We start from the raw sequence: 22,604 nt of genomic DNA on the forward strand, positions 1-22,604 counted from the left end.
TCTGCTGTGCATGGGAACACGTTCACAGGTCCCCGGGATCAGGGCTGGGATGTGTTTGTGCACCTTTGTTCTGCCGAGCACACACACACGGTGATGAATGAAGAGGTTTAACGTGAGTCTGGTCAGGGGACGAGAGAGGACGTGGAGGAGGCCGCGTGGGGATGATGGTGAGGATGAAGCACGTGTTCGCAGAGATCCACGTGGATTTGTATTTCACTGGGAGAGCAGACAGAAAGACAGATCATTATCTTAAAGCAGCCGCAGAAGAAAAACAGACCATCTAGAAAGGAACTATGTTAGAATGTGGTCACTTTTCCATGTCGGGAATGGCTACCAGAGGGCAGTGATGTATCATCATTGACTGAGAAAAAAAACAATATCAGACTAGGAATTTGGGACTGGGAAATTGATCTTTCAAGTGTGAGAATGAAAAAAAGCATTTTAATATGAGTACAACTTGATTTATTAGCAAAATACCTATTCTAAATATATTTACAATGTCAAAGCAATATATAACAAGGAAACTAGAAAAATTAATGGGTAATGACATGTCCAAATAGATTAATACTATCTTGACAGAATATTAACAATGTTGGGTTCAAAACACAGAAAAAAATACATAAAATACTTACCATGCTGTGTTATCATTTCTCTACCTGCGTTCGCACCCACACCGAGGCTGTGTCATCCCTGGCGGCTGAGAGAGCTTGGCTGCTTTCATTCAGATGCCGCTTCTTACACACAGCACCCGGGACAAGGTAGGTATTTACCAACGTCACTAAATGGATGAGTTTCCTGGTCCTCAGAAGACCAGGAACTGTGATGCATAAGTACCATGTAAAAGAGGTTAAGTGTAGTTGCTTCAGAGAAAATGGTGGCGTGGGGAGCTTCAAAGGTCCATCCTTACACAGAACGATGAAAAACTAGCAAAAACTATCAAAATCAACCTCATCAGAACTCTGGAAAAACACGGAGTGTTTATAGTTACGAAGAAAATGCCTAAAACAGACAAGACAACAGAAGTGAACAGGACAGCTCTGTGTTGTCTGGTTGCCCTTGGCCCCTCCCCCTCCCCATCTGAGCCATGACCTTGAAGGCAGTGCTGCTCCGCTGGGTGGACTCTGGGTGCGGAGGGGTCTGCGTGGACGCTGTCAGAGCCCTGGGGTTTTTTGCGGTGATCTGTCGGGGGCTCCTTGCTGGATGAACGTAAACAGCTCATCCTTATTTCCGATAATTCAGAACCCTCTCAGGGTAGAGAATGAACTGAGGCAAAGACCACTTCCCAGAACTGCCTCAGTGCCAATGAACCGGCAGCTGTCATGGGGCAAAGACACAGCTGGAGCAAATAATGGACCTGGAGAAAAATGTGGGAGAAAGAGCTGGGCAGTGAGGGGCCATGGGCCATAAGGGCTGTGAAAACTTTCACATCTTCCTGGGAACCTAGAAGGCCATGTTCACACCCAGTTTGGGGCATATGGTCAGAGAAACCCGAGAAGACCATGAGGTCAGACCTCTGGCTGCTCTTCAGTCTCTGCAGGAGCAGGAAGTAATGGCAAAGGCAAGGGCTGCAAACTGCAGAGATGGGTGTTGAAGGCGTGTCTCCCCCCCGACAAACACACAGCCCAGCTCCACACACTGAGGGGGGTTTCTGTTTTTCTTTTGTCCCAGACACTTAAAGAAATGTCCGTCAGGTCACTAGCTGACCATCCCAAGTACAGAACAGAGACTTCAGGGGCCACAGACAAAGCATACAGTCTATACAAAAATGGTTTAGAAAAGTCACTAAACAACCAACTGTAACCCACAATGAACAACAAAAACAATCCCCATAGACTGTTATTTGGCGATTAAAAAGTGAAGTACTCAACATACTACAGTATGGACAAAACTTGAAACATTTTGATAAATGGAAGAAGCCACACAAGAGGCCACATATTGTGTGACTCCATTCACATCAAGTACCCAGAAGAGGCAAATGGAGACGGGAAGCAGGTCAGCGATTCCACGGGTCGGGGTCTTGGTTGGGGGGCGACTGATCAGCGGGTGAGCGGTTTCCTTCCCGGGGACGGAGTTGCTCTGGAGCTGGGTCGTGGTGATGGTTGCACAACACTGTGTATGTTCTAAGTATCGTTGAGTTTTATACTTTAAAACGGTAAGTTTTAAGTGATGTGTTTTGTCTATTAATTTTTTAAAAAGCTTGGAAATATATTCCAAAAACCTTTGTGTGGTAAACTCAGGTCTGCTTTAGAGTCTGCCCACCCGGCTGCTCCCACCAGGACTCCCATCTGCCCCTCAGAGCTCCCCCCTCCCCCGCCCCCAGAGAAAGCTGTCTGTGAGAACATCCTCTAGATCCACCAGGTCTAAACCCCAAAATGCCCTCCTGCCTCCAATGCAAACACTGAGATGCAAGCCTGAGGCTAATTTTCAGTGGGAGTTAGGAGCTTATCCTATAGGCAGGATTCACTGGGAATGACATGATTAGCCCTAATGCCAGGGGTGTTTGCATTCATGAAGAAAACCTGCTCACAAATGAACGTGTAGTTTGGGGTCGTGCAGGAGGGCCCTCAGCAGAGGAACTAGAGATGGCTCCAGGAATGCCAGGCACCTGCACCTCGCTGGTCCCTGAAGACTCACCCACCTCCTCCCACAACCAGAGAAAGGTGGGAACTCTTCCCGGGGCCCGTCCTTCACCGGGTTCCACTGACGAGGACGCACTGCGAGTGGGACCCATCCTGGGACCCCAGCTGCTTCTCCCATGTCGTGCGGCCTCCGTGCACAGGGCTCACGCCCAGGTGGGCTCCACAGGCCCCTTGAAGTCTCAAGGCCCACACTTCCTGCGTGAACCCAGGCCGCGCAGTAGGCAGCCCACACACGGATAGCATCCTCAGCGCTGCCTCTGCTGCTCCTCTGCGCCCCTTCTTGGGTTGCGGACGAAGAGTTCGTTTCTTCTTCTGAGGCGCCACCAGAAGGGATTTCTGTTCTCTGGAGTCCAGCTGGGAGATTTCATGTGAGATTGGCACAAAATATTTACTTCAAATGTTCTATTTTTAAATTGAAAGTGTTTTTCATATAAGAAAAATGAAAACCCTTTCCACTACAGAAAACGTTAAAATACACAGACAAAACATAGAAATACGGCTTCCCCTCAACGACCACTGCTGACCATTCCACTGGGAGAAGTTCCTGGGCCCAGTGTGAGCGGCGCCCCCTGGAGCCACCCCGTGTGGGGCCCTGGTTCTCACCCTGCAGTTTCCTGTGTACGAAGTGCAGCCCAGGGAACACCGTCAGCAACACTGTGATGACCGTGTGCGGGGCCGGTGGGACTCGAAATACCGAGGGGAACGCCGGGGAAGTTATGTGATTGTCCAACCGCCACGCTGTACACCTGTAACAAAGACAAGTAATATTGAACATCAACTGTAATTGAAAAGTAAAATTAAAAATAAATATTAAAAGGTTACATATTTGATAATTCTGTATAAATATATTATTATATTATATAAGTATATATGCATGTGTGTGTTCATTTCAGAAAGTTGCATTTGCATTTGTATCTTATGAGTTACTTTGAATGTTATGTCTAAAATGTGTTATGATACAAGCAGTTTTCCATGTTGTAAACTCTGCATGATTTTATACCACTTTCCAAGCTGCATATAATTTCAGACAACAGAACACAGCCAGACCCTTTCTTCATCCACCTGCTTTCACCTGTTCTTCCTGTAACTAATGATTTGATAAGCATTGTCATGTGTGTAGATTCTTCACCACTTGGAATATTTAAATTGATAGGCTACTCAAATGGTCAATATTAGGTCAAAGCATTTAGACATTTTTACATCTCCTCACACATAGGGTCAAATTGCTTCTCTAAATTATTGCACTGACATATCCACTCATTTAACATGGATTCATTGAGCCCCACTGTGGGCTGGCGCCTGTGCTGGGGATGCAGTGGGGAGGACTCAGACAAGGCCCCTTGCTCACTGAACAAGTATTTCAGTGATCCTCACTGAGAATAAACAAAATTTGTTCCAAGATCAGCAATAACTGCTGTGGAGAAAAACATGCGTGGGCTGGATGGAGTGGGGTGCAGTGGGGGTGCAGGATGGCAGAGCATGTTCTTCTCAGCTTGTTGGACAGGACGTCTCTGGGGACTTGGCACCAAACACTTGAGCAGGGACCTGAGTGGTGTGAGGAGCAGCCACGTGGTCCTGGGAGAGGAGGGGCCCACAGGGGTCACGGCAGGGCAGGCGCCTGAGTGAGGACGGGGCTGTGTCCAGGGGCCGGGTGAGGAGAGACCAGTGAGCCAGGCTGAGAGCCGTGGGAAGAGGCCAGGTCGGTCAGAGGCCCCTGTCCCGAGGGGCTGGTGGGCAGTGGTGAGGGCGGAGAGCTCACTCTGCCCAAGGAGGGGGACACTGGAGTGTTCTGTGGGAGGTGGAGGTGAGGACAGGCCCTGATTCACAACGGGAAGGTCACTGTGTCTGTCACGTGGGTAACGGGCATGAGGGGCAGCAGGAGCCCAGCTGGAAGGCCACCTGTTTCCTGTTGTGAGAGGATGGTGCCCAGATGGGGTGTGGGCAGTGACTGGACCCGGGGTTGGTACAACCGAAGGCGGTGTTAGCAGTAATTCCCGGAGAACCACACCTGTACTCACTGACCTTAATTCCACGGTTGACTCCAGGTGGCTGGCTGCCACAAACCCAAAGTGAGATGCACAAATCATTTAAAAATCAACAGCAAGATAAATCTACATTTCAAAACGTTAAGCTCTCCCCATCCCTTCACTCTCGAGCTCTGTGGCTGCAGCTTCCTGGGGCCACGTTGCTGAGGAGCCCCTGGGAGGGGGACAGCAAGGACTTGCAGGGCCAGGATCACGGGGACTGAGGGGGGAAGGGATCGCTGGGGAGGGGACGCATCCCACTCCTGAACCATGAGCTGGGGCACACTGACAATTAGAAAAACACACGGTGGGCCATTGATGTTTCTGAGAAATACATCAAATTTGTAAAAGGAAAGAATGAACATTGAACTCAGAATGCAAAGTGACTCAGGAATCTTTTGAAGAAATGCCTACCTGGAAAGGACTCCAGGGAGGAGGAAGAATTCAGGTGCAGGGCAAGTAAAGCTTTCCTTTCCACGCTGCGGGCACAGCTCTCTGGGAGCAGCTTGAACCACAGAGAAGACCGATCCAGCAGGACTGAGAAGAGGCTGACCCGCACAGGGGGCTCCGAGGCGGCGGTTTTACCCAGTGTGCGGCAAGAGTTTTTAAAACATGCGACACCTGACTGTTCAGTCAGGGCACTGACCTCTGTTCCCTTGGGCTGTCAAATTAAAAAGTGACACCAGCCGACACAACACTAGCCATCTGGTGTGAGTGAATCAAAATTATACTCATTTTTTGTCAGATTGGCAAAAACAGAACATATTCTTTGGTGTGCCACAGAATTTTAAAAATTAGTGTATGTGTGCCATGAGATGAAAAAGGTTGAAAATCGCTGGCTTGGAGTGTTCCCTCCCCAGGCACAGGCTGAGCGCTCAGCACATCCGACACCCAAAGGTGCCCCTGTGTCCCCGCTCCTTCGGGCCCCTGCCCCTGTCAGTTCCCGTGCTCCCCTACACATCTCCCCCCCAAATTGTGTCCTGCATCTGGGACAGCTCCCCCATTTCCAAGGGGGATGGAGGCTGAAGACTCAGATTCCGTGTCACTGACCCAGAAATAAGCACCGCGGGGTCTGCGGAAAGTGAGCGCCTCCCGGGGATGGGGCAAATCAACCCCAATCCGTGTAACCAAGTGCACTCATTGCTTCGTTCAATCCTCATCTCTAAGGGGCAAGGGCATGATTTTGTCCTCTTTTCCTTGTCTTTTCAAGGTGCATCTGCAGGGGCCAGGGAGCCTGGCAGGGAGGAGGACGGGAGGCAGTGTGGGGCGGGGAGGACCTGACTCCTGGGCTCACCTCCCTCCCCTGCTGAGGGGGGAGAGGGAGGGGGAGGCGGGACAGCTGATGGGCTCAGCCAACCAGAAAACGTGGGGGGGGCATCTCAGGGGAAGGAAGGTGCGGGCCCCACTGGGAGCAGAGGCGGGAGAGCCGTCAGGACCGCAGGCGGGTGGGGGATAAGAGGAGGAGGAGGAGACATCGTGATCGCCTTCCTTAGTGGGGATGCTGGGAAATATGTCCTCGAGTAGTTTTATCTGTAGTGACTTTTCTGATTGGATAATTATCTTTATAATCTCATGTTGATTCTTAGTATCTAAAGGAATTCACTTTATCATTGTCAAATAATATTATATTTATCATTTTATACCTTTGATAATTTTAGAGGAATTCTTTGATGCTTCCAAACAGGTAAACAGAAGGCAAATATTTCATTGTTTCATTTCTAATTATTGCTCTTTTTATTTCTTCCTCATATAAGAACATGCTAATATAAGGCACCTTAATTTAAATCTTATTTTAAGAACATTTCTCTAATCATTTCACATTAAGTGGCTCTTTCTTTTATAATCTCTGTTTTATTACAGAGAGGTTTGAAATTATAGTAAAGGGGAATAATAACCACAGTAAGTTTCTCTGGTGTTTATTATAAAAATACTAGAACATATATTGTTGGATTAAATAATGTGTCATTTTGAATAAAGAGTTTTTTGGTGTTCTGGACTAGCTTTGCATTATAATAATTAACATTTCTTGGGGGAGGGAAGATGGCGGCTTTACTCTAGGCAGCGTTTTTCTCGGCTTCTGTGAAGAGGGAGGAAACTGGTGGATCGGTGGAGAGGCAGAGCAAGTGGGCTGGGTTGCCGAATCACTTTTGAAAGCAGGACATCAGAAATTATTGCACTCACTGGAAAACCAGATGGTAAGGAGTCTGATACAGGACAAAAGGGGCCCAGGGATCAGCGTGGGGTCTGGGGGTGCGCAGACCCCAGGCCCGCCCGGTGCTCCGGGGTCTGCCCCAGGGCTCCCGGGAGAGGGAAGTCGCTGCTACCTCCCTCCCCCGAATATGCGGGTGAGCAACTCCAGGGGAGAACGGGTTGCTAGAAGGAACAGATTGGCCAGTTGGACTGAGAAAAAATCGCCCAGGGAATATGAACATCCGCCCAGAGACTGTGGAGAAGTGAGAGCCTCTAACCGACAGGACCAGGGGCACCTCTAGCCTGGTGCAAGTGCAGATCAGTGGAGAGCACGAGCTGGCCGCGCTCGTGCCCCATAGGGAGGCCGGAATCGCGCGCTGTGATCCCAGAATCTAGAGCTGCGATCCCGGGAGGGATGTGGTGCTGGGTGCGTAACTGCAGTGGTGGCTCAGAGATTTCCAGCCAGCCTGACCGGGGGAGCTGGGAAAGGCGCCAACAGCCGGTTGGAGTGCGGTTCAGTGGGGAACACGGAGCTGGAAACGGCTGGGCTTGCGCACCGTCGTCGGGAAGACTGACTCTCGCGCGCCAGTGTGTTCGGGGGCGCCCAGGGTACCTGACAGGCTTGCTGAGATCTGGCTGGGAGAGAGAGAAGCATTTCAAAGGCCCCTCAGCCAGCTGAAGCCAGCAAGATCAGAAAAACTGGTCTGGCCAGTTAGAAACCAACAAGAGGTTTTTTTGTTTGTTTGTTTAGTTGGTTTTTTTTTTGGTTTTGTTTGGTTTTTCTGGCTGTTGTTGGTTGATTGATTTTATCTTGTGTTTTATGTGACTTTTTTTCAATTCTTATTATTTTTATCTCGTAATCCCTTATGTTTCTCTTCCTTTCAACCTAATATTATTCTTTCCACTCCAAATTTATCTCTCCTGCACTACATCTTCTGCTTTTCTTTCTTTTTTTTAATCTTGCAAGTTACTGTAAATTTGTATTATCTTTTCCTCACTTTTCCGACATTTTTTTATTTTAATAATATTTTGGTATTCTTTTTTCTTTCTGTATAATCTTCTTTGCTTGGCTGGTTATACTGTCATTTGATAGGTTCCCCGGTATCTCAGTCACAAGGTGTTGATAAGTTACTATCCTTCATCTGTGTTCCATTAATACACCTCTCAAGGTTCTATACTCTTTATTCTTGTTATCTAGACCTCATCGATTCTGCCACAAGACTGTCACTTTACTATTACTGCTAGTAAGACGTAGTCTATACAATTGTAAATGCTTCTCAATATCCCTACCTGAACTCAGCCCACTTTGCAATTTTCTGAACTATACTATTGTGGGGGTTGTCTCTATTCTTTTACTCACTACTCCTATATACTAATCTTTAGTCCAACCCTACCTTAGAAGCTGACCTCCCACAGCCTCACAGCTTTCTAGATCCAACTAACAATCCTCTCGGCCCCAATAAGAGTCTTACCTTCTTTCCATCCTTTCTAAAACGTGGATAGTGGGGTGGGGGATCACGGTTAACACTATAAGGAGCCAAAGGATAACCTATCTCTTCTCTACTGGCTGCTAAAGTAAATATCATAGTATACTGTCTTGCTGTTTTAAACCATTTTGCCTTACTCCTCCAACTGATCCCAAAAAAGAGTAGGGGGAAGCTCTGAACACCAGGATACACGAAGGAGATTGCACCACTGAAACACACAAATATTCTACCACATAAGTTCACACCATAATTACAGGGAATCAGAACAGTTCAAATTAACAAACAAGAAGAAAAAAGAAGAAACCCATGAACAATGAGAAAACAAAGAAACAACCCCCAATTGAAGGGAAATGACGAAGCCTCAGGAAAAATGCTAAATGAAATAGAGGCAACTCAACTATCAGGTAGTGAGTTCAAAACAATGATTACCAGGAAGTTCAATGAACTCACAATGAGCTTTCAGAAATTAGAGGGAAACTACATCAATCTCACTGCAAACTATATCAACATGAAAAAGGAAATAGAAACTCTCAACAAAGGTCAAGAGGAAATGAAGAATACAATTTCTGAACTGAAGAACAAAGTAGAAGGAATGAAAAGCAGGATTGATGAAGCAGAAGATCGGATTAGCGAGCTGGAGGACAAAGTAGAAAACAGCATCCAGAAAGAGCAAGAAAAGGAAAAGAGGCTCAGAAAGAATGAAGAGGGATTAAGAGAAATGCAAGACAATATGAAACGTAATAATATCAGTATACTAGGGATACCAGAAGGAGAAGAAGAAGAGCAAGGGATCGAAAACCTAGTTGAACAAGTAATGAAGGAGAACTTCCCTAATTTGACGAGAGAAAAAGTCACACAAATCCAGGAAACACAGAGAGTCCCAATCAAGAGGAACCCAAAGAGACCCACCCCAAGGCACATCATAATTAAAATGACAGAATTTCAAGACAAAGAGAGAATCTTAAAGGCAGCAAGGGAGAAAAAGGAAGTAACATACAAGGGAGCCCCAATAAGGCTAACAGCTGACTTCTCAATGGAAACACTTCAAGCCAGAAGAGAATGGCAAGAAATACAGCAGGTAATGAGAACCAGAGGTCTGCAACCAAGGCTGCTGTATCCAGCAAGGCTCTCAATCAAGATAGAAGGCCAAATAAGAAGCTTCCCAGACAAAAGAAGTCTAAAAGAATACACCTCCACCAAACCAGCTCTGCAAGAGATTCTAAAAGGACTGCTTTAAGGAGGAGAGAAGAAAGAGAGAGAGAGAGAGAGAGAGAGGAACACACATACATAAAAGACAATGAATAAGTACCTATCAATAATAACCTTAAACATAAATGGATTAAATGCTCCGATCAAAAGACATAGAATAGCTGATTGGATAAGAAAAAATGACCCACATATCTGCTGTCTACAAGAGACCCACCTCAGGATAAAAAGACCTACACAGGCTGAAAGTGAAGGGCTGGAAACAAATCTTCCAAGCAAATGGACAGGAAAAAAAAAGCCGGGGTAGCAATACTCATATCAGACAAAATAGACTTCCTAAAAAGGGTCCATAAAGAGAGACCCAGAAGGTCACTTCATAATACTCAAGGGAAGAATCCATCAAGAAGATATACATATTGTAAATATATATGCACCCAACATAGGAGCACTGAAATACATAAGAAAATCTTAGAGGACTTCAAGAAAGATATGGACAGCAACACAATTATAGTGGGAGATTTCAACACCCCACTATCAAAAATGGACAGATCTTCTAAACAAAGTATCAACAAAGATATTGTGGCATTGAACAATACCCTTCAAGAAATGGACTTTACTGATATATATAGAGCCCTCCATCCAAAAGAAGCTAAATATACATTCTTTTCAAATGTATATGGAACATTCTCAAAGATAGACCACATGATAGGACACAAAACAAGCCTCAAGAATTTCAAGAAAATTGAAATCATACCAAGCATTTTCTCAGACCACAAGGGACTGAAGCTAGAAACCAACCCAAAGGAAAAAAAACCAAAAACACTCAAAATCATGGAGATTAAATAGCATGCTATTAAACAAGGAATGGGTCAAGAATGATATTAGGGAAGAAATCAAAAGGTTTCTGGAAACAAATGAAAATGAACTCACAACAACCCAAAACTTATGGGACACAGCCAAGGCAGTCCTGAGAGGGAAGTTCATAGTGATACAGGCCCACCTAAAAAGGTTAGAAACATTCCAAACAAACAACCTAACCCTACGTCTACAAGAACTCGAGGAACAACAACAAAGGCAGCCCAGAGCAAGCAGAAGGAAGGAAATAACCAAGATCAGAGCAGAATTAAATGACATAGAGACTAAAAGCACAATTCTAAGGATCAATGAATCCAAGAGCTGGTTCTTTGAAAAGATAAACAAAATCAACAAGCCTTTAAGCAGACTCATCAAGAAAAAAAGAGAGAAGACCCAAATAAACACAATCAGAAATGAAAGATGAGAGATTACAACAGATACCACAGAAACACAAAGGATTGTAAGAAATTACTACAAAGAGCTGTATGCCAAGAAATTTGAAAACCTAGATGAAATGGACAACTTTCTAGAAAAATATAATCTTCCAAAACTCAATGAAAAAGAAGCAGAAAGTCTGAACAGACCAATAACAACAAAAGAAATTGAAGCAGTAATCAAAAAACTCCCAACACACAAAAGCCCTGGACCAGATGGTTTCACAGGAGAATTCTACAAAGCATTTAAGGAAGAGCTAACTCCTATCCTTCACAGACTAATCGAAAAATCCAAAAAGATGGGAGTCTCCCAAACTCTTTTTATGAGGCCAACATCATCCTAATCCCAAAACCAAATAAAGACACAACAAAGAAAGAAAACTTCAGGCCAATATCACTGATGAACATTGACGCTAAAATCCTCAACAAAATACTGCCAAACCGCATCCAACAATACATTAAAAAGATTATACACCATGACCAAGTGGGATTCATTCCAGGGATGCAAGGATGGTTCAATATTCGCAAGTCAGTAAATGTAATACACCACATAAACAAAAGCAAAGACAAAACCACATGATTATATCAATTGATGCAGAAAAACCATTTGATAAGGTACAGCACCCATTCATGATAAAAACACTTGGCAAAGTGGGAATAGAGGGAGCATTCCTCAACATAATAAAGGCCATATATGAGAGACCTTCAGCCAACATCATTCTCAATGGGCAAAAAATTAAAACCTTTTCCATTAAGATCAGGAACAAGACAAGGCTGTCCACTTTCACCACTTCTATTCAATATAGTACTGGAAGTTTTAGCCACAGCAATCAGACAAGAAAAAGAAATAAAAGGCATTCAAATCGGAAAGGAGGAAACAAAACTGTCACTGTTTGCAGATGACATGATAGTGTACATAGAAAATCCTATAGACTCTACCAAAAAAACTGCTTGACCTAATAAATGAATTTGGCAAAACGGCAGGGATACAAAGTCAATATCCAGAAATCAAAGGCATTTCTGTACACCAACAATGAAACAGCAGAAGCAGAGATCAAGGAAAAAATCCCATTTGAAATAGCAAAAAAGAAAAAATAAAATATCTAGGAATAAGCCTAACCAAAGAGGTAAAAGACCTGTATTCAGAAAACTACACAACACTGAAGAAAGAAATCCAGGAAGACACAAACAAGTGGAAACATATACCGTGTTCATGGATTGGAAGAATTAATATCATCAAAATGTCCATACTACCCAAAGCAATTTACACATTCAATGCAATTCCTATTAAAGTACCAATGGCATATTTCACAGACATAGAACAAACACTTCAAAAATTTATATGGAATTATAAACGACCCCAAATAGCTGCTGCAATTTTGAGAAAGAAGAGTAAAGTAGGAGGGATCACAATACCTGACAAGGCTACTGTAATCAAAACAGCCTGGTACTGGCATAAAAACAAGCACATAGACCAATGGAACAGAACAGAGAGCCCAGAAATAAGCCCAAGTCTCTATGGTCAATTAATATTTGACAAAGGAGGCAGCAACATAAAATGGAAGAAAAATAGCCTTTTCAACAAATGGTGTTGGGAGAACTGGACAGCCACGTGCAAAAAAATGAAATTTGAGCACCAACTTACACCATATACAAAAATAAATTCAAGGTGGATAAAAGACTTAAATATAAAACATGACACCATTAAAGTCCTAGAGGAGAACGTAGGTAGGAAAATCTCAGATATTTCACGAAGAAACTTTTTTACTGACGTGTCCCCTAGAGCAAGGGACATAAAGGAAAGAATAAACAAATGGGACCTCATCAAAATTAAAAGCTTCTGCACAGCTAAAGAAAACAGTATCAAAATTAAAAGAGAACCAATGGTATGGGAAAACATATTTGCCAATGACACCTCAGACAAGGGTTTAATCTCCAAAATATATAGAGAACTTACACGACTGTACTCTAAGAAGACAAGGAATCCAATTAAAAGGTGGGCAAAGGACTTGAACAGACACTTCTCCAAGGAGGACATACAGAAGATCCAAAGACACATGAAACGATGTTCAATATCACTAGCTATCAGAGAGATGCAAATTAAAACCACAGTGAGATACCACTTCACACCAGACAGAATGGCCATCATAAACAAAGCAACAAACAACAAGTGTTGGAGAGGTTGTGGAGAAAAAGGGGACCCTAGTGCACTGCTGGTGGGACTGCAGACTGGTGCAACCACTATGGAAAGCAGTATGGAACTTCCTCAGAAAACTCAAAATGGATCTGCCTTTTGACCCTGCAATTCCACTACTGGGACTCTATCTTAAGAATACTAAAACACCAATTCAAAAGAACCTATGCATCCCAATGTTCATAGCAGCACAATTTACAATAGCTAGATGCTGGAAGCAACCAAGATGCCCACCAGTAAATGAATGGATCAAAAAACTATGGTCCATTTACACAATGGAATTCTATGCAGCAGAAAGAAAGAAGGAGCTCCTACCCTTTGCAACAGCGTGGATGGAGCTGGAAAACATTATGCTAAGCGAAACAAGCCAGGCAGTGAAAGACAAATACCATATGATCTCAGCTTTAACAGGAACCTAAATAACAAAACAAAGAAACAAGCAAAATATAACCAAAGACACTGAAATAGAGGACAGGCTGATGGTGACCGGAGGGGAGAGAAGAGGGAATTTAAGGGGACAGTGGGAAGGGTTCACAGGAACAAACTTAAAAGACACATGGTCATAGACTAAGGGGAGGGTGGTAATGGAAGGGAAGTGGGGAGGGTGGGAGGGGGGACTGGATTGGGAGTAAAAAGGAGAAAACTGTATTTGAACAATGATTAAAAAAAACACATTTCTTTATACCTTGCTATGTGCAAAGCTCTGTTTCAGAGATTCACAAATAATGAGGATGATCCCAATGAGTTTCCCCAATAAACCAGTGCCACGGGCTCCTCAGTAATCTCCATTCTGCACGAGAGGAAAGGCATGGACAGTGAAATGACTCATCCGCGGTCAGAAAGCCAGGAAGCAGCAGAAAAGGGGCTTCACAGCCTGGAAACATCGCTCTAAACCCGTGTCTGACCGCTGGACCAGAACACAGCCTTGTTCCTAATAGAAAACCCAGGTTAAATGATTGTATATGCTTTCATTCAATGCATCAATGTTTCACTTAAGTATTTAAAAACTTGTTGGGAATGATATTCTTTTCTCATTTTTCCTCTTAAGTTTGTATTCAGGAGAGTATATTTACCTCTTTTTAGGAACTATCAGTAAATTTGTTTGTTGGAGGTTATTTGGCATTAAAAGTTACCCCCAAAATATACTGAATTGCAAAAAGAGATGGTCCTTGGTGACTTCACTGGTCTGTTTGAAAACTCTCAGAACTTTACGTTTCTGAGGCATTTCATATGGACGCTCTCACTTCACCCTGACAGAGTTACTGAGAGGGCAGGTGCACCATCCTCGTTTCAAAAATGAAGAAACTGTGGACCAGAAAGGACAAGGAATTTGCTGAAAGTTGCACACTTGGTTCCATGCCTTTTCTGGTATTGAAAGGCAGAGACCTTATTATTCATATCTGTAGAGCTCTAAGATCCAATGGAACGCTGGAGGGGAGAAGGCGGGCACCCCTCACTCTGCACGACTGCCCTACAGCCCCAGAGCGGTCAGAGCTCTGAGGTGGGCAGTCTAACCCCCCAGGTTTTTTTTTAATCTGAGGACTTTTTTTCATTGCTTTTTAGAGAGTGAGGATGGCAGAAAAAAAAAGGAGAGGGAGAAACATCGAAGAAAGAGAGAAACATCCACTGGCAGCCTCCCACCCAAACCAGGGATTGAACCCATGAGCCTTTGACCACATGCTGATGCTCCAACCAAATGAGCCGCACCAGCCAGGGCACCCCCTGGCCCTTTAACACACTGTGCAGGACTCGCTCATTCCCAGGACGTGGCCGTGGTGGTGGGGGAGGCACTCACAATGGAGGTGGGTGACATGCCTGGTGTCTGCACCACAGTGAGGAAAACACAGAACCCAGACCCTCATGACTCACCCAGTGCATCAAAACCAGGATCCCTTTTCTCACACTGCTGTCAGTGAATCTTACACCTTGAAGGATCACACGCTTTACACCAACCTTCTGCCTGGAGAGTGACAACATATCCTTCTAATTGGTTCCTGTTTGGAACCCGGCCACACCCAGGGATGCAGGAGGCTGCCCTGGCTCATCATCTCTACTGTTTCAGGGGGGAGGCCTGTGCAGTGAGAGCTGCTCTGACTGAGATTCTTGGGGCCCCGGCCTTTCCCAGGCTCCAGGATGGTGGTCCTGCAGGTCCCTGGGGGACCCTGGATGGCAGCTCTGATGACATCCTTGGTGATGCTGAGCTCCCCTTTGGCTCAGGGTAGAGACCCCCCCCCCGCCCCAGGTAGAGCAGAGCTGCTGCTCTTGGAGGCCCGGCTCAGGGGAATGACCCCTGGGGCTTTCCCACATGGGCCTCACCTACAGAGAGGCCCTGGGGGCCCGACATCGTCCAGGGCCACGATTCCCACCAGAGAGAGAAGGAGACTGTGTCTGTTGGACACAAGGGTACCTGCTGGTCTGGAGGCATTTTGGAGGGACAAGGTTCTCACGGAGGCGTCAAAATGATATTTCAACTTCAGAGATCGGAAAGGGGAAGCCATAGTCACTCGGCTGTGTCCAGGGTCCCAGGACCGTGCTGTGCAGCCAGGTAAGATGGAACTGGGCATTTTTAGTTTCAGCATCAGGACCAAAATATATTTTTACTTTGCACTTTTATTTATTTCTATTTGGATAATATGCAAATATTATGCAATGTGAAGTAAGCAACACAAAAAGGCAAACAAATCATAAAGATATGAGGGGGGAAGCCAAAAAAACAGAATTTATATATAAAAAATTATGTATTTATTCTTACATGTAAACTGCATTTACTTCTAAGTACTCTACATTTGATGCAATACACCTACAGAGATGTTTTTCCTTCTACTCAAGAAAGTTTTTAAACTCATTGATTTTGATGCCTTTTAGTGCCTGTGCTGATTTTTGTTTCACCTCGTCCATGTCAGCAAAACACTTCCCTTTGAGGACTTTTTTCATAGAGGAAACAAAAAAAGTTGCTCAGGTCAGGTGAATACGGGAGGGTGGGGCATGGGGGTCATGCCCTTTTTGGTCATAAACTGCTGAACACTCAGCAGTCCTTGGTGAGTGGTGTTGCCAACCACCCGTCCTCCAGCTGAGAATTCTCAGTCACCCGGAACCCACTCTCCTCCTCACTCTCCACCTCTGATCAGATAATGAGACTGTTACTTGGTCTCCTGTCCCTCCTGTCCCTCCTGTCTCTGTGACAGTTAACTCAGACTGCCCTCACTCCCAACCTGGATTAATTTGGTGGCCCCTTAACCCTTCTCCCTGCCTCAGTGTTGCCTCCTCCAGTTCACCCTCGGACTTAAAGTCACACATGCCTCAGTGTGATGTCCCGTCTTCCAACGTGATGAGCGAGGCTCTTTATGATCTGACCCTGCTCACCTGACCAGGTTCTGCTCCTGCCCCCTGCCCTTCCACTCCGTCATTCTATGGTTTTACAAGGGTGAGCACCCCACTAACATAAAAAATAAACCTCAAAATTTTCATCTGGAGGGTGGTCCCCTTGTAGTACAGGCTTCCCCCACTAGGCAAGTGTTCTAGGAACCCATCTGTATCATGTACCAGCTGGTGTTGTTGTGAGAGGCTGCATTTGGCTTCAGTGAATTGTTTTTGAAGACTCAATACACTTGCCCGTTTCATGATGGGTGATTTACAAGTGCACCTGCCCACACTGTGCTGAGTGTGGGAAACAGGTGGAGGGAGGGAAACAGGTGGAGGGAGGGAGCGTGGGTTTCGTCCACATGGGCTGATGCTGAGGCTCCTGTGGGGTGTCCATCTGGAGGCGTCCAGGGGCTGCGTGGGCAGATGCGTGTGGGACTCAGAAGAGAGGACAGGGTGGAAGTGTGCCCGTGGGGGCTACTAATCACGGTTGACCATTAGGGAATGACGTGAGGGGAATAACCCTCGTTGAGAACGTCCGGAACAGAGTCAGGAATGCGGCACCAGGACACACCGGCGTTTCAGGGGAGTGTAGGCGGGTCATAAGGTGTGGTCAGCATTGGCCCTCGTCAGGGCCATCTGGGGACGGTAGGGGTGGGGAGTGCGCACTTTAAATTGTGTGAGTTTGGGAAGGGAAGGGTCAGGGAGGAAATGGACCTGGCAGATGCCCGAGCAGTGGGCGGCAGCCAGACCAGAATGTGCAGTGGGACAGAACGCTCTCGTTCCGAGTCCTCACTCCTGGCTCGTGAATAAACGCCTGGACGTGATCACAGCCATTGTCACCTGAGCCCGTGCTGTGCTGTAGGCCAATGTCACAGCTTCCCTTCTGGGTCTGTTAACCCACGCGGTGTTGTCAGGGAAACATCACTGTCCCCATTTTAGTACAAGGACCTTGTATCTCCCTGAGGTCACACAGCTGCCATGTCACTGAGGTGGAAGAGGAGCGAGGCCCTCTCCACCCAGAGGCCATGACCTTCAACAGCACACTTACTGGTCTCGGCACTGTAAGTGGGAAGAGGCCGTCCTTCCCCTCCCTAGTTCGGATAGACTTTGTTTCACAATCTCCTTTTCTTTGTTCCAGTCTATGCCCTCACCCCTCACCGCTTCTTGCCTGTTGTGGAAACATCCATCCACGCCCCACACTCCCCCCAGGACCTTCCTGCTGCACAGATCAGATGACGCCTAGTCCCTGCAGGGAAAAACCCCCGGGCCCCTCGGCACAGACAGCCGGCAGCACCACTGCCCGCCTGCCCTGTCACTGTCACCTCAGTCACCCCTCTTCCCTTCCCTGGGGCTCCTTCCGGTCTCTGGGCACCTCTGCCAGAGCGCTCTCGCCCTCTGCTCCTCGCTAGACCCAGATGCTCGGCTGCTCCCTGCACATCTGCCTGGGCCTCCAGCGCTCAGCCAACTGCAGACCCGCCTCCTGTGCCCCTGCACCGGCTCCCAGGCCCCCCGAGAACCCGCTTGTCTCTGCGGCCACAGTGTGTGCCCTGAGGCGGGGCTCTTTATTATTGATGCTGGAGACGACTTCATAGATTATTTAGTTAAACCCCCCATTTATTGGAACCAGGTCCCTCCCTGACTTTGGTCCAGGGAGGATCTACAATTTATCCAAGATCTTATAATTGGGTGTGGGAAAAAATGTGTATTTTCTCATTTAACCATGCCTGGTAACAGGAGTAAAGAAAATACCTTTATATCAGCAGCCGACAGATGATATTGTACTGGTGTGTTGATTTATTGAGGGTGACAAAGAGATTGGAGGTGACATGGAGAGACAGAGAAAACACTCAGGGTGTGGTGAACACACAGCATCTATTTCAGCCAAGCTCCAGGCCCTGGGTCGGAGGGCAGAGTGACCTTCTGAGTTCCGTAGTGGACACTCTGCCGGAAGGATAATGGGGATCCAGGAAAAAAGGCAAAGACAGGAATGCGGGGCCCCTGGCTGCGCTGCTCAGCAAACAGTGACGGGCCCACACGGAGACCTGGGCAGCGGGTCCTGGGGGCGTCGTGGCCTCTCCAGCTCAGCCCTGTCTGGTCTCTCACCCACACACAGAGCTGTGTGTGAGCCAGAGGAGGAGCAACTGCTGTGCATTCAATGGGACACACTGCTTCTCGGAGCGACACATTTACAACAGAGACGTGTGCATCCAGTTTGACAGCGCCGTGGGGGTGTCTGTGGCTGTGACTGAGCTCAGGTGCACAACTGCCAGGAATTGGAACCTCCAGGGGAGTTCCTGGAGCTGAGGAAGAGCGCCGTGGACACGGTGTGCAGACACAACTGCGAGCTGGACCAGGGTTTCACCCTGAAGCGCAGAGGTGAGCAGCAGGTGGGAAAGAGGAGACCCCGGAAGGGCTGGGCTTGGGCAGCAGAGGAGGGGAGGGGCCTCCTCCCATCTCCAGGCCCCAGTGGGTCCCAGGCTGGGGGGCCTGGACCCAAGGGCTTCACGGTGCGCAGGGGCTAGACCACCAGGGAAAGGGCCAGACTCCCTGCTAACCCAGCACAAAAGAGCTGAGGACATTGGGTTTGTGGATCCTGCTACAAATATTCTTTTGAGACACAGGGGTTAAATGAAGAATGAATCAAGGGCTCCATCCTTCACCCCCTTTTTGCTGAGGATGTCAGACTGAGAGACCAAAGGAATGCTGCTGACTGTCGAGTACATTCTGATTCCAAGATTACATTTGGAAGGATTATGCATCCTTTTGCACAAGACAGGGAAATGGAAATTTAGGTGATTTCACAGCTAGTTCAACATTTCTGTTCAAAGAGCATTAGTTACTACCTCACCCACTTCTGGTGAAAGTGTTACGGAATGCCAGCTGTGACCCTCTCCTGTTCTTCCTGCTCTCTCTGCATTGTGTATGACCAGGTCATTCTTGGAACATCTGAACATTCTATTCTGTTTTTCCTGCACTCTTCCCCTTCTTCTTCCTATGAATGGCTTAAGAGATGATAAGAGGGGAAACCCCCAAAACAGAACTATCTTCTGGAGGGTGAGCCCCTTGTAGTACAGCCTTCCCCTGCTAGGTGATTGTTCTAGGAACCCATCTGTATCAGTGGACCAGGTGGTGTTGCTGTGAGAGGCTGTGTTTGGCTGCAGTGAATTTTTTTGAAGACTCTTTCAGTGCATTTGCCATTTCATGACGGGTGATTTACGAGCGCACCTGCTCACACCGCACTGAGTGTTCAGCAGTTTTTCACCAAAACCAGCAGGACCGCCATGTCCCACTTCCCCTATTCACTCTATCTTGCCCATATCAGCTTTTTTTGTTTGTTTGTTTGTCTGGATGGAATGAGGTCCTCACAGGAAAATGCTTTGCCGACGTGGAAGAGATGAAACAAAAACCAGCAGAGGCACTAATGTCATCAAAATGAGGAAGTTCAAAAACTGTTTTCAATAGCAGAAAAAATGTCTCATTATGTGTATTGCATCAAATGGAGAGTACTTTGAAGGTGACTGAAGTTTAAACATGGAAGAACAAATACATTATTTTTTAAAACATAAATCCTGGGGGTTTTGCCCCCACCCATATATCCATCTTTAACACCCAGAAGTCAATTTGGCAAGAAAACTGCTAAATGCCCCATGTTAACTGTCACGGTTATCATAACAAGATTGTTTAAAAAGTTTTATGAAGATTTTGTTTAAAGATTCTATTTATATATTTTTTACAGAGGGGAAGGGAGGAACAAAGAGAGAGACATCCATGAGTGGTTGCCCCTCATGCATCCCCAGTAGGGGACATGGCCTGCAACTCAGGCATGTGCCCCAACTGGGAATCAAACTGGTGACTCTGTGATTCACAGGCCAGTGCTCAACCACTGACCCACACCAGCCAGGACTCTTTTTCTCACCTCTAGTCCTGCTTAAAGTGAATGTTTCTCCCTCTAAGAAGGGAGCCCCTGCAGCTCCCCAACCTGCTTGTCTGACATGTGACAGATTTCTATCCAGGCAACATTCAAGTCTGCTGCCTCCTGAATAGGCAGAAGGAGACAGCTGGGGTTCTGTCCACTAACAGGATCCATGATGGAGACTGAATTTTCCAGATCCTGGTGATGCTGGAAATGACCCCCAGCAGGGAGACGTCTACACCTTCCTAGTGGAGCACGCCAGCTTGGACAGACCTTCCACCGTGGAGTGGAGTGAGTTATCTCCCAATGACCCTCTGTGCTCCAGGCTCTGGGATCCACTCACTACCCCTCAGGGCCACCCCACCCCATGTGTCCTCACCAACCTCCTGTGGTCTAGGCTGGGAGCAGCAGGGTTCTGGTGACTCTAGGGTGCACTTATCCCTGCCCTAGGGGAATCCTAAAGAATCTCTCCTTGTTAGAAAATCCCAGAAAAGCAATCACCTTCATGATTGGCCCTCACACTGGGACCTGGCCTCTTCCTTCCATCTTCCTCTAGTCCCTTGTGCTGGAACTTTATGGGTTGACCTAAAACCAGCATTTGCCTCTTGTGCATGCCATCAGTCTGAGACCCAGAACACTGGGTGCGTCCACACCTGCTCCTCCCCCACAGTGGTTCCACGCTCGGCACTGCCCTCCCCTTTGTCTCCACGGTGCACCAGCTCAGGCTCCAGGTGTCGGGCAGGGCCAGGGTCCACAGCAGGTGGGGGTGGGACTGACCCCGGGTCTGTCCTTCCAGGGGCTCAGTCGGATTCTGCCCGGAGCAAGATGCTGTCGGGAATCGGGGGCTCAGTGCGGGGGCTCATCGCCCTCGTGGTGAGCTTCATTCTCCATGTCAGAGGCCGGCAAGGTAAGAAACTTCTGGAAAGTGGTGAATATTGCCTTTCCACTGCCTCACTCAGTGATGAAGTTGAGACAGAAAAGCAAAGTGACAGAGCAAATGAGGCCACAGAGATGAGATTCTGGTCAGGCAATGGCAGCTGTGGAGGGAAGAAGGTGCCTAGACTGAGGTGAGACCTTGGCCCAGAGACATACCAGAGACCCTGAGCAAGGACCCCAGGCTGCAGGGTGTCCTTTTAAGCCTGGGGTCAGCTTAAGTCTACAGATTGGGCTCTGCTTTCATTCCCAGTGTGTGGGCATCGGATGCAAAGGTTTGTACAACTTTCCAAGATGGTGCTGCTCCTCACTCCCTCAATTACTAAATCCAACTTCTCTTTCCCTTTCATTTCAGGACGACAAGGTCCTCAGCCAATAGGTGGTATTTCTGCTCCCTTCTCCCTTCTGGGGTGCGGTTCGTTTCACCGCAGCATGCATTGGGAGCACTGAATGAGTACTCTGTGTTCAGGGTGCACCATGGGAAGTGCCCTGGGGAGCAGGGGAAACTCTCAGAGGCTGACCTTCTTGCTCGGGTTGAGCCAATGGTCCATCTCCCCCTTCGGGTGGGTCTAAGCAGTGAGCTTCACCCCATTGCTCCAGGAAATGCCAGAAACTCTCTTCCATCGTTCGTCAGACCAACACGCAGCCTCTGCCTACAATGTGTTCTCTCCTGGGACTCCAGAGGGAAAGGAAATGGAGCCTCTGAGCCTGAGTTGTCTTCATTCTTCTTCCTCACAGGGCTGCCGAACTGACCACCGCCATCACCTGCAGTCTCGGAACAAGCGTCCCTGGTCCTTCTGCTGCCCAGCAACCTCCTGCCTCCAAAAAGGGCATTACAACAGAATTGTGCCCTCGACACCCATTTCAGAGTCTCTGCATTTTAATTCAGTGCACTTCCTCTTTCTCAAGCTCTCCGGTCCACAGATGCCCTTTCCTGAGGGACAAGACCACCTGAATCCAACATCATGGTCCTCCTCTCTTCCCAACAGGAGGGACACGGTCACATGGCCATGTGTATGTTTGGAGGGTTTGGTAACCAGTGAAGAGCCTGGGGATGCCGTTGTTATTTTAGCCAGGCCTGAGGAAGTAAAATTCCTGATGGCGATCACTTCTTCTTATTGAATAGGAGGGCAGCTGGTAGAAGACCTCCTGAAATGTGCTTTCTCTCATTGTGGGTGCCCAAGTTCACATTGCAGCCTTACCTGGGAGGAGGGGAAGCATCACTCTTGCAGTCCCAGATGAACCTGCACTGAGCATGAATTTGCCACTGAAATTCACACAGGATGGAGAAGGATATCAGTCACTAAGGATGTGCTGAGATTGTTCACGGTGTAACAATCATCAGAAGATCAGGGTGACAGGTAAC

General features: G+C 47.1%; 1 long non-coding RNA gene and 1 pseudogene across 1 annotated transcript; both read left to right on the forward strand.

Annotated features, from left to right (window-relative positions):
- The first annotated feature begins 646 nt into the window (after positions 1-646).
- Positions 647-2,167, forward strand: LOC123815161. The gene is made up of 2 exons (XR_006785028.1): positions 647-758; positions 1,669-2,167. It is a non-coding gene; the product is annotated as an uncharacterized LOC123815161 (long non-coding RNA).
- Positions 2,168-18,112: 15,945 nt separating this feature from the next.
- On the forward strand, positions 18,113-21,990 carry LOC123815130 (annotated as a pseudogene).
- Positions 21,991-22,604: the final 614 nt, after the last annotated feature.

Source organism: Phyllostomus hastatus, unplaced genomic scaffold (assembly GCF_019186645.2).
Source record: "Phyllostomus hastatus isolate PE091 unplaced genomic scaffold, TTU_PhHast_1.1 phas_contig_101, whole genome shotgun sequence".
NCBI classification, from domain to species: domain Eukaryota; kingdom Metazoa; phylum Chordata; class Mammalia; order Chiroptera; family Phyllostomidae; genus Phyllostomus; species Phyllostomus hastatus.